The sequence below is a fragment of the Protopterus annectens genome, chromosome 1.part0, assembly GCF_019279795.1.
Source record: "Protopterus annectens isolate FY-2018-M chromosome 1.part0, PAN1.0, whole genome shotgun sequence".
NCBI lineage: Eukaryota > Metazoa > Chordata > Ceratodontiformes > Protopteridae > Protopterus > Protopterus annectens.
In genome coordinates this window covers 34,015,553-34,028,447 of record NC_056725.1, presented here as the reverse complement: position 1 = coordinate 34,028,447, position 12,895 = coordinate 34,015,553, and positions in this window count along the sequence as shown.

The window sequence follows — 12,895 nt, the reverse complement described above, 5'->3', positions numbered from 1 at the left end:
TTAAAAATGGATATATTCAATTAATTCTTTTGGGTTCTGTACAAACACACTAAGCATTTTAGCACAGCGGTTAACACAGAGAACTTAATGAATAGGAAATTATGGAACTGCCATTTAACTAGTCCTGTGACAATAGGTGTAGGTGTAGGGCTGGAATACAGATAATCCTGGGTTCTAGTACAGAGTGTGCAACCTATGTTTACTGTTGTGACAGTGCAGTTTATAGCAATGAACTGAAAAATATACAAGTGTTATTTTAACATTTTTGTGGCAACAGGTGTAAGTGTGGGCTGCCATGCACATGGTCTTGGGTTCTAATACAGGATATTTCACATATTTTTTACTGTTGTTTCATTTCCCATTATATTCACTCTCACTTATAACACTTTAGATAGTGGAGCTGATATGAACTATATGTAAGAGGGATAAGACACCCTTATTGTGTTTTCAGGTATATGAGTGAGGGTATACTGTCTACTAAATTTCTATAAGTATGATTCTGTTATCTGGGCATGGATGGCCTTCACAATTAAATAAGACACATGCACAACTGGATCTATATACAAGAACCTTATCAGGTTACACACTTACATGCATAAGACCTCAAACTGTCGACCGTATTTATGAATGATTCCTGAGTGTGAGTAGCACATCCTCTGTGGCAAAGATGGAAAATCACCACTGTAGAAGAAAATATTTTGTCCCTTATGTCCCTTATGCAAAGGTTTGAATCTCACACTTTAAAAATCAATTTTACCAGTGTATAAAACCAAAAACAAATGTGTCAGGTCATGACATTTATGTCTCCAGTGCATGTCTGTACATTTAATTCAAATAAGAGGTACCTTCCAATTTTCAATATATATTTCCACGCTACAACAGCAAGCACCCCTCAAACTAAGGTCAAGTGTCAGATTAACATTCCAATTTAAAATAATTTTTCCTCCCTGCTTGGTACTGCTGGTCTCCGCTTAATATCATGCAAATGGGGTTGGCATCATAGTTTGGGTTTGCACACTACTAGTAAACATGTTAACAGGAACTGGTGGGAAACAATTAGTTATATACTTACCATAACGATAGATATATGTGGTCCATCTCGCCTACATTCATTACTGACGGGCTCAGAGCCAAGAATCGGCTCCGACTCGGCCGATAGTTGCTAGCACGAAGTCTCTAATTGGCTGGGCTAATCCCAAGATGCACCACGCCCAAACCCCAGATCTTGTTTGCCAACCATATAACAGTGTTACATACACAACCTCACAGAAAATAACACAAGCAAGAAGAGAGAAAAAATAACATCCTCAGAAGGGTCTAAGAACGTAATTTCCTCCAAGTCCACCAGGAAGGGGGAAGGTGGATGGGTACGTAAGAATGTAGGTGAGATGGACTACATACATCTATCATTATGGTAAGTACATAACTAATTGATGTAATGTGGTCCTATCTCACCTACATTCATTACTGACGGGACAGCGTCCCTAGCACCTATATCCTGGAAGGCTCATGGAAAAATACTCCTGAGCACCGTGGAACCAAAGGAAGCCCGGCCTCTAGACACCACGTCCAGCTTGTAATGAGAAATAAAGGTGTGCGGAGAGGTCCAGGTGGCCGCAGCACAGATGTCATCCAAAGAGAGCCTAGCATGATAAGCTACTAAGGCAGCCATAGCCCTGGTAGAATGAGCCTTAACCGGGAAAGGTAAAACTCTGCCTGCTGATTCGTAAATAAAAGAAATACAGTCCGTAATCCACCTAATAATAGTACTCTTAGTCACAGGGCTACCCTTCTTGTTCTCTGAAAAGGACACAAACAATTGATCCGATTTCCTGTGGAGTTTCATCCTATGCAAATAAAACCTTAGCTGTCTATGTACATCCAGCTGGAGAAATTTGAATTCCGCTTTGTTTGAAAATTTTGGAAAGAAAACTGGCAACTCAATGGATTGATGAAGACAAAAGGTAGAAGATACCTTAGGAAGGAAGGAAGGGTTGAGTCTCAAGGAAACCCTATCCTTATGGAAGATCAAATAGGGGCTGTTAATGGAAAGGGCTTGAAGCTCCGATACCCTCCTGGCCGAAGTAATGGCGACCAGAAAAGCTGTCTTCCAAGACAAATATTTTAATTCACAAGTGGCAGCCGGCTCAAAGGGAGCAGAAGTTATGGTTTGAAGCACCAAGTTTAAATCCCATGGCAAGACTGGTTGTGCTACTGGGGGACGAAGTAACCAGGCTCCTTTCAGGAAGGCTTTACAAAGTTTATGGCCCATAAGGGAAGGCTCATATGAAATGTGGAAATTAGAGATGGCCGCCAGCTGCACCTTAATGGTAGAGGGAGCGGAACCCTGTCTGAAGAGCATAGCCAAAAAATCTAAGACCACAGACAAGGGGGCTACGAAGGGGTCTAGATTATGTGCTTGAGTCCAAATAGCAAATCTCCTCCATTTGCTAGAGTATATTTTTTAGTGGATGACTTGTGGGAGGAAGACAGGATATGTACCACCTCTGGCAAAAAAGAGTGTAGTCTGACTAAGGATGGAAGTGGAGAAGCCAAGCTGTCAACCTGAGGGTTCATAGTGATGGATAGAACTGCCCCAACAGATGAGTCAATAGGTCTGGAGCTGGGTCCAGAGTCCAAGGGCCGTCCACTGTGTACTTCTGAAGAAAGGAAACCAAACTTGACTAGGCCAGTGTGGTGCGATTAGAATCATCTTGCTTCCCAAAGAAGTTGCCTTCTGAATCACTCACAATAGAGGAAATGGAGAAAAGGCATAAAGCAGACCGGGGGGGGGCAATCGTGGACTAGAGCGTCCCTGGGTGACTCCCCCTGAGGGGGGATCAGAGTGAAGTACCTGCTGCACTTGGCATTGAGGGGACTGGCAAACAGATTGCAGCAAGGTTGACCCCACCTGGAGAAGGTCTGAGTTGCAACTCGGTCATTCAGGGACCACTCATGAGGCATCAGAATAGCTCTGCTTAGCCTGTCTGCTATCACATTGGACTTCCCCGGAATGTGCGTTGCCACTAGAAAATGTTGGGAAGACACCGCCCAGTTCCACACTCTCATGGCCTCTCTGCAGAGGGGATAGGACTTGGTTCCTCCCTGCTTGTTCAGGTACCACATGACTGACATGCTGTCGGAAAGAATAGCAATCATTCCCTTGGGAAGAGAGCTCTGAAGTGCTTACAACATTAGTAGCATTGCCCTCATCTAGGACATTGATGTGCAAGTGTACCTCGTGGTCCTGCCACGTGCCTTGGACCATTCTGCCCAGATAATGCCCCCCCACCCTATCTGGGAAGCATCCATGGTCACTGTGGCGGTAGGAGACAGGGGGATCAGAGGGCTCCCTTTGTCCAGATTGGGTGAATGAAGCCACCAACATAGGTCCTGTCAGCATTGTTCCGTGATAAGAATCGGATGAGACAGAGGGAATTCCTGAAAGGACCACTGGACCGACAGAAGCCACTGGAGGATCCGCATATGTAGCCTGGCTAGCGGTACTAGCATGATTGTAGCCGCCATTGATCCTAGTAGTTGAAGAACAAGTCTGGCCTGGACTTTCTTGAGGGGTAGTAAGGCCAATACTTGAGCCTGTAGCACTTTTATTCTTTCTGCTGGAAGAAAAACCCTCATTTGGATGGAGTCTAGCTCTGCGCCGATAAATGCAACATGCTGTGATGGCCGCAAGACAGATTTTTCCCAGTTGAAGGTAATCACTAGGTATTGGCTCAATGTGATGGTAGCCTTTGTTGCTCAAACGAGTAGATGCCTGGTGGGAGCGGTGAGAAGCCAGTCATCCAGATATGGAAACACCTGGAATCCCTGATGTTTCAGGTGAGCTGTCACCACTGCTAAAAATTTGGTAAACACCCTGGGGGCTGTGGTGAGACCAAAGGGCAGGGCACGAAACTGGAAATGACTGGCTCCTGGCCGGAAGCGTAGGTGACTCCTGGATGCCTTGTTTATCTTGATGTGGTAGTAGACATCTTTGAGATCAATGGAGCACATCCACACTCCTTTTTCCAATAAGGGAAAAATGGACTGAAGAGTGACCATTCGGAACTTGGACTTCAGGACGAAGCGGTTTAAACGGCTGAGATCCAGGATGGGTCTCAGGTCCCCTGTTCTTTTTGGCACCAAAAATAATCTTGAGTAAGTTTCTGATCCGATCTGGTCTGAGGGGACTGGTTGGATGACTCCTTTATCCAGCAGCTTTGAGACCTCTAGCGCTGCTTGATCCCTTTGACTGGGTGGAACGTCTGGGATTTTCTTGGATGAGGGAGGGAACATGATAAAGGGAATGGTGTAACCTCTGGTAATTATTCGGAGCACCCATTGATCCTGAGTGATGATTTCCCAGGCTTGAGGGTGTCTCGAAAAACGGCCCTCGACCGGCTCCGGAGTAGCACAGTCGGGCAGTCCCTCAGGGACGTTGGTAGGAGGATCTACGAAAGGATTTGCAGTCTCCTGAGTTGCGGGGGCCTCCCCTGCCCCTAGGGCGATGCTTTCCAGAGTAATTCCCCCCTCCTCTGCCCCTGGAGGGGGGGTTACCATGATTGGCAGGGAAAGACTTCTGAGACTTCCTGAACCACATCTTCATTCCCCTCTGTGCCTTGGGATAAGGCCTAGAGGGAAGCAAAAAATGGGCCCCTACAGCAGGCAAAGTCTTACCCTCCTGCTCACATCTGGTGAGAGTGTCTTTTACTTTGGGTCCAAAGAGTGAGGACCCATCGAAGGGAGCGTCCGTGAAAGAAGACTTGAAGGCCTCCGCGAAGTGACACAGGTGCATCCAGGCTTGCCTCCTGAGGGCTACGCCTGAGCTAGCTGCCCTACCCGCCCCCTTGGCCTCATAGGATATGAGCCTCATGGACGAGTTGACAATAGAGGAAAGGGTAGACAACTGGGCGTTGACAGTCTGATTCACCACCTCAGGCAAGTTACCCGATAGGGTATCTCCCAAATCTTTGAGGAGATCCCTTTGGAGCCGAGTAAAGTGACAAAGGTAGTTCAATGACTGCAGGGTAAAGGTCGCTGAAGACAGGGTAGGCTTCCCATACCGATCCATACTCCTGGACTCCTTGTTAGGAGGATGAACGGAAGCAGAAGCCTCTGCAACTTCTTGCTGAGTGGCAGACACCACCACCATGGCATCTACAGGAACTCCTTTAGTTAAGAACTCTTTTCCTGGGGGTGCAGACAAAAACTTGTTTGGGTGGCTGGGTACCGGTTCCACTGAGTCAGGGTGTTCCCACACCATTCGACAAATAAGGTCCAACAGTTCGTCGAAGGGCGGAGATACCCAGGAGGTGGTAGGTCACGCTCCGAAGGCCTTGAGGAAGACTGACTTCTCCTCAGAGGGGGTTTTGGAAGGCCAATCGCCTCACTGCCAAAAAATCTCCAGGATGTCAGAGAATGAGACATCATCGGAGGATGATTTAGGGGACCCCTCTGCGTCATCGAGGTCGGTATCTGAGGTGACTGACTCGTCCGGGGAGTCTATGTGCTTCCTCTTGCACAATTTCTTTCTGGGAGGCTCCTCAGGCAAGGACTCTAAAGGGCCCTCAGAAAGCTGGGGACCACACATGGGGGTATCCTCAGGCCTTGGAGCCCCGCTGTCCACTGATAGGGGGGCATCAGAGGCTCTAGCTGGGATGTCCTGGGAAGGAGTGGCTGACTAGAGTGATGTCACTGAGGACCTGGCCAGTGCGCTCCTCATGGCCTCGAAGGCGGGTCCACCAGAATCCGAGGACCGACCCATCTCCGAAACCATAATCAGAGTCGGGGTTCCCCTAGCCGATGCACCAAGAGGGAGACTTGGAGCCGAGGTTTGGAGTCCCGATGTATCCCCCTTGGGTCCGACCGAGGAAACCCGAGTACCAAAACCAGAAGATGGAACCGAGAAGGTTGGAGCCGAGGTCAGAACCGAAAGGCCCAACGGGGGTATCGGGGCCAACCCAAGGACCTCACTCGAGGCAGAGCACTCCGGCTCCAATAACACAGAGGTGCTCGGAGGAGAAATGATCGGAACCGACAAGAGGGCAGGCTCCGGAGCCAACATGGTCGGAGCTGAAAATAATTTAGTCAACACCGGCGACTGGAGAAGCCTCTGTACCACCCTATCCACATCCAAATCAGACAACCTGGAAGACTTGGAGGACACAGAAGGGGGTCAAGAAATCTTTTCCAAAGGATCCAGCATAAGACTAGGAGAATGGCTCCGAATCGGCTCCAGGAGAATCGGAACCAATGTCAGCTCCGGTACCATGGAAACCTCCTGCGGCGCCGACACCAATGGAACCGAGGGAGTCGACTCCGACACTGAAATACTGTCCTGTGGCTCCGAGGCCAATGGAGCCAAGGAAGGTGAAACTGTCTTCAATCTCTTCTCCGATGACTCCAAAGAACTAGATGGAGCCGGAGACCTCTTTTTTTTTATTTAGGCTTAGATTTTCCACTGGGGAAGAAGATTCCAAGGTTTCTTCAAAGTCAAGTTTTACAAGGCCCTTGAGAATCAATTTGTTTTTTCTCTCTTGCAAGACTCTGGAACTAAAAGAGCGACACACGCTACATGATTCTTGCAAATGTATGGCGCCCAAACAATACACGCAGATGGCATGGCCATCCATCAAAGACATCTTATAAGAGCATTTGGCGCACTTCTTGAAACCAGAAGGTTTATGCTCCTTCTGGTCCTTACCCGACATAGTAAACACAGCCAACACACAAACACAAGAGAAGGGCAGGCAGGGAGAAAAGGGACTCTAACTTAAACGCCCCAACACACGAACAAAGGTAACAGAGACAGGAGAGAGCAAGGCCCTCTAATTTAAATGGGCCTAGCCCATCAAACACAAGGATACCACAAAACTATAACTAGTCTAAACCACAATATATTGCACTCACACACAAAATATACACAACGTAGCTATGAAAATAGCTTTTGGTCTGAAAGTTAAACAGAAGAAAACTATGAAAATAGTTTAAATAGGGTACTTAGCCACAGCCAAGCTCGAGACCATGTCCTAACTCAACGAGCGGCAAACAAGATCTGGGGTTTGGGCCTGGTGCATCTTGGGATACCGGGTTAGCCCAGCCAATTAGAGACTTTGTGCTAGTAACTATCGGCCGAGTCGGAGCCGATTCTCGGCTCCAAGCCCATCAGTAATGAATGTAGGTGAGATAGGACCATATTACATCCATTAGTTGCCATTGCTCTTCTTCAGTTGTTAGACGTTTCTGGAATTAGAGGAGATGCTGCCCAGTTTAGAGAACAGAGGTGGGGTGTCCAGGAGTCTGGGATATTTATTAGACTCCTGGTAAAGCACCACAGCCAAAAGCTTCTGCAGGGGGATATTCTGGCTCCCAGTACAAGTCTAGGCTTGAAGTAGTTTGGATCAGGCTGTAAACAGTGCTGCTGACATCACACCCACTGGAGAACAGTGTAACATCATTTTAATGACCTACAGAGGCACAAAAGGGATACCCTCACTCAGTGGTTGAATGAATTTCAAATTGCTGATATCCCAGAGCTGTGTAAGTATGATAATATGTAATACACAGAAAGCTAAATATATCCAAGACTGGTATGCATAATGCTCTTCTATTCTTTCCACAGCTAATGTCTAAAGGGAGTTCAATAGATGAGCTTATGCTGATTGAATGAAGAGACTGAGGGAAGCAAGTGGTATGTATGCAGCACTAGATAAGTATTATTGTAGCTTTAAAAGTTAAAGACAGATTTGTTATACAGTTGTAGCAAATTGAGCATGCATATCCCAACTGTAAAAGCAAGTATGGAGTCAAGTATAAGACTGTAGTCAGTGGTTGTGGGTTTAAATACCACAAGTAACATCTATACAATACTGCATTTATTTAATAATATTACATTACCTTAAACTCTATAGAAGTGGCATAAATGCCCTGCTTATAAATGTAATTTGTATAATTGGACCAAGCATATGTGCAGTATATGCACATTTCAAGCATTACTTTCATAAATCAGTAGATCTAGTGTGTAGTTGTTAGGATGTATACTTAAATGTAATACTTCAGATAAAATAGTTGTATAATTGTATTAATGCTTTGTATGTCACATATGATGGTACTAATTTTATCTTTTTTTATCTCACCCCAATCCTTATCTCTCTTTTTATATTTTCTGTTATGTATTGCCAAAATGTCTCCATGTCATCCATCTGTACCAAATCATTAAACGCTTCACAGCACAGTGAGGTATGCCAGTCCCAGTGGATTAGCCTGTCCCCCCTCAACTGGCTCCAGCACTGATGTCCAGCACATCTATGAACATTTTTTCTGGCTGAACATCACCATCCCCGCCAACAAACAAATTCACATTCTCACACAAACTCCCTCAATCACATAAACATTACCTCCACTTCTATCTACATACTTCCAAAATATCATAGATCTACCCATATCTCTTATCTCCATAACAAGAAAACCCTGAATAACTACAACAAACTCTTAAAGTCTATACAAAAACCTCAACATCTTCTATTAGATGGTGATATTCACCCAAACCCTGGCCCCAACATAACAATTCCCAAAGAGCCACAAAACCTAACATCCCATGCTATCCTCACATCAAAAAGACCTTCAAACTCACTCTTAATAGCTCACCTCAACATCCGTAGCATTAACAACAAAATTACCCACCTACATTCACTCTTAGAAGTGTATGCATTTGATATCTTCTGTATTACAGAAACATGGCTAAAGCCTACAACTCAAGTCCAAGAAATTATCCCTCCTGGATATAACATCCTGAGATGTGACCACAAAACCAAAAAAAGGGGGAGGAGTAGCCATTCTGTATAAATCAGAACTTCAGGTCTCTTCCTTTAATGTGTTCCTACCCTTAGATACTAATGCAGAAATCCTTACTGCTAAACTTCAAATCAACAACTCTAAATCTATCTACATAATTTGTCCCTATCTTCCCCCCAGAAATAATATCAATACTCTTGAAAACATCCTTAGCTGCCTTACTACTCACCTACCTCAGGAAACCATTGTCCTAGGTGATTTTAATACAGACTGGGCTACCTGTAGCTCCCCAAATCCTATCTCCCACATAAATCTATATGTTTTTCCCAAATAATTACCTCCCCTACTAGAATCCATAAACCAAGTGATAAGGAAACTACCCTAGACTGGATCCTTATAAACAGCCATCCTAATACATATAAATTAGGTACCCTTCCAGATGATATGAGTGACCATGTTCTAACCTATACAATTCAACAAAAAACTCATAGCCCCAATGATAATATTTACAAAACCTCTCGCTCTAAAAAACACTTTCATCAAGAGAGCTTCCAAAATGAACTCAAAGCATGTGACTGGTCCCCACTGCATCATCTTCAACTAGATGAAGCAGTCACCTACTTTAATATTAGATTCCTACAGATTCTAGATTACCATGCCCCCTCTCGCTCCAACTGAGTAAGAACCAAAATTGCCCCATGGCTCACAAAACAAACCAGACAAAAGATCCTCCTACAAAATAAAATCCGGGCCAAATGGAGAGCCTCTAAAAGCCCAACAGACCACCTTCACTTTAAACAACTACGTAATGCAACCAAAAAAAATTTCTACTAGACAAAAAAAACTTTTACCTGCACCTCCAACAAACCCATCGGCAAAAACCACAAAAGTTCTGGTCAAGCATTAACAAACTACTTTAGCCAGGGCACTCTAAAACTCCTGCCCCAACAGGTATCGCCCATACTAACTCTAAACAAGTTGCTGATGCCTTCAACAACTACTTCACTGAAGCCATTCAAACTCTAGCTAACACATCACCTCCTATTAGCACTAGCCCATTTAATATCACAAATAGCCCAGTCCCTAACTTCCATTTACAACCAGTACCTACATCCCTCATTTGCACCCTCCTACAAAAACTTAAACCAGGCACCCCTTCTGCTGACTGTCTTCCAGCAGAATACCTGCAGATTGCTACCACAGCCATTGCCTATCCCATTTCCATCCTTATTAATAGAACAATTACAGAAAGCACAATCCCATCCATATGGATAGTCTCCCATATCATCCCTCTACATAAAGGTGATGCATCTACTGAACTTTCTAACTTTCGACCAATTGCCTTACTCTCTCCAATAGCTAAAATAATGGAAAAATGTATACACCGACAATTACTAGACCACCTCCTCCAAAATAATTTACTTGCTAACTGCCAGCATGGTTTCAGGCCTCACCATAGTACTACTACTGCCCTCCTATCCTTTTCTGACTGTATAAACAAACATCGTAATAATAACAACTCTCTTTCCTCTGCACTATTCATTGACTGTTCAAAAGCATTTGACATGGTTAACCATCACCTGCTTATGGACAAACTAAAAGCCCTATCACTTGACCCACAAGTATTACTCTGGTTTAAATCCTATCTGGAAAACAGGCACCAAGCAGTGCTGTGGGACAATAATCTTTCTACACCCCTCTCTGTCAACATTGGAGTACCTCAAGGCTCTATTTTAGGCCCTCTTCTCTTTTCAATTTTTATTAATGATCTAAATGCCAAAATTCCTCAAGCCATCTGCATACAATATGCAGATTATTCTACTTTAATATGCACATCCAAGTCCCTAACCTCTCTCCAGACCCTCACCCAAACAGTATTTAATATTGTTGAAAATTGGTTCATGCAACATTGCCTCCTCCTGAACCCCAAAAAAACAAAATTACTGCTTTTTGCCCCTACCAAAAGTCACCACAAATTCACTTCACAGTAACCTCCAACAATGGAACTAGCTTATGCCCAGATACTACAACCCGTCTCCTGGGTATTACTATTGACCACAACCTTAACTTTGATGATCACATTAATACTACCATAAAATCTGTCAACAGAAAACTAGGCTCTCTTTATAGAATCAAACCTTTCCTTACGCCATTAGCTGGAACCACTATTACCCAGATCCACCTTATCTCTACCCTACTGTATGCTTCAGCCATATATACCAATCTATCCAAAAACAGCCTTAACAAACTTGCAACCAGCTACAATAACATAGCTAGATTTGCCACTTTTAGAACCCACCACTGTCACAAACTTAAACAATTTGGATGGTTAGAACAGCAGAACCAACTTCAATGTCAACAACTTACTATGACCCAAAAAAACCCAAAAAATCCTTCACCACCTCTAATAATATCTCAATCTTCACTAGCCTTATTACCCCATACAAAAATCTAGCAACACTACACTCAGCTAATAAACTTCTAGTCTCAACTACTAAACCTAACAACAAAGCTGGGGACTCACTTTTCTCTAATACAGTGGGAAAAATCTGGAACCAGCTTCCAAGTGAACTTTTGACTCTTTCTTCTACACTGCTTTTCAAAAAACACCTTAAAGAATACCTTAAAACACATTGGCTTTGTCCCTGCTCTAACCCTGACTAATATTTCTCTCCCCAATCGTGCTCTCCCCATACTTTGCTAATCTACTGTACTAGGATGCTGACCTGAATTAACCAGTTATTTAACATCTCACTAGTATCTAACAAGTTTCCCTTCTTACTACTTTATAAGAATCTTTATATTAGCGTTCCCAAAAAAAAAAAAAAAAAAAAACGGACTCTGTATAAGTTTTTCCATATTTACAATCTCAACAATGTTCTACTATTCATTTTACTATTGTATATATTGTATGTTATGTTGTTGCCTATGCCCCCGGGCCTCTACTGAAAATGGACATATATCTAGTTAGACTAGCCCAGTCAACAAATGTAAAATAAAATAAAATAAATAAATAAATAAATAAATAAATAAATAAATAAATAAATAAATAAATAAATCTAGGACCCAACCTGGCAGCACTGCCTCTGCTTTCCCTGTACTACCTGCAACCTCAGATTGTACTGCCTTAGCAGCTGGTGCTATAGTACACTCTGGGAGCAGTGGCAGAGGTGGGGACTTCATCACCCACCAAGAAATGCCAGGATTGGTGTGCAGGGTTGTGCACCACACCATTGGTGTACTCCTACACCAGATGGAGAAGCTGTTCTCCCTCATGGTACATAAAAGGAGGAGACTTCAAGCACTCCAACCACTAGCAGAGTAAAGGGACAATGATGACAGTCCAGTGGCTGAGGATTACATTCTCATTGTCTCCATGTTTGACGGGCATGAGCCTGTGTTTTCTCTTCCCTCAACCCAATCATGTTGTTCCCCAACCTTTTGTATCCTTCACCTTCCCTGTCGCTTGTCTTGTTTGCCTTGTTTTTTGCATTTTCTTCCTCACATACCCAACTTACCTGACCCAGAAATACCCATGTCCCTTAACCAGCATTCCTCTCTTTCTGAAAAAAAGGGCACCTGTCCCACAAAAAGAATATCGTCCAATACATAGTTCTCCATTTTGCACATCATGACACACTTGATTCAGTCCAGTTGGCTATACAACATGATTACATTGTTGTCACCCCTCTTTGTGGAGGTGACAGTCCAAATTCAGCTAATATTCTGCACATATTTTTCAGTTTTCACTGTTGAAGAAATGGATAGCTATGGTTCTTTCCTACCTCCCTCCTGCATATTCCTGTATTGATTTCCCTTTGTTCTTTCCCCTGCTTGCTCCTGATTTCAAAGAGATTTACACAGATATGCACAACATCAAGCATATCCTAAGTCGTGCAATTCCAAAAGTCGTAACCATAGCAACGTTCAAACACAGCCAACGCTGGCCACAGTTGATGACGCTAATCCGCCGTTTGAGGGTGATGACGACAACATCAGCAATGAAGGCGAGGAGATTCAAGATGAAGGCATAAGGCGTTCGGATCGTTTAAAGAATCAACAAGAAGTGAACAACCAGCAAGAATTTCACACAACAGGCACT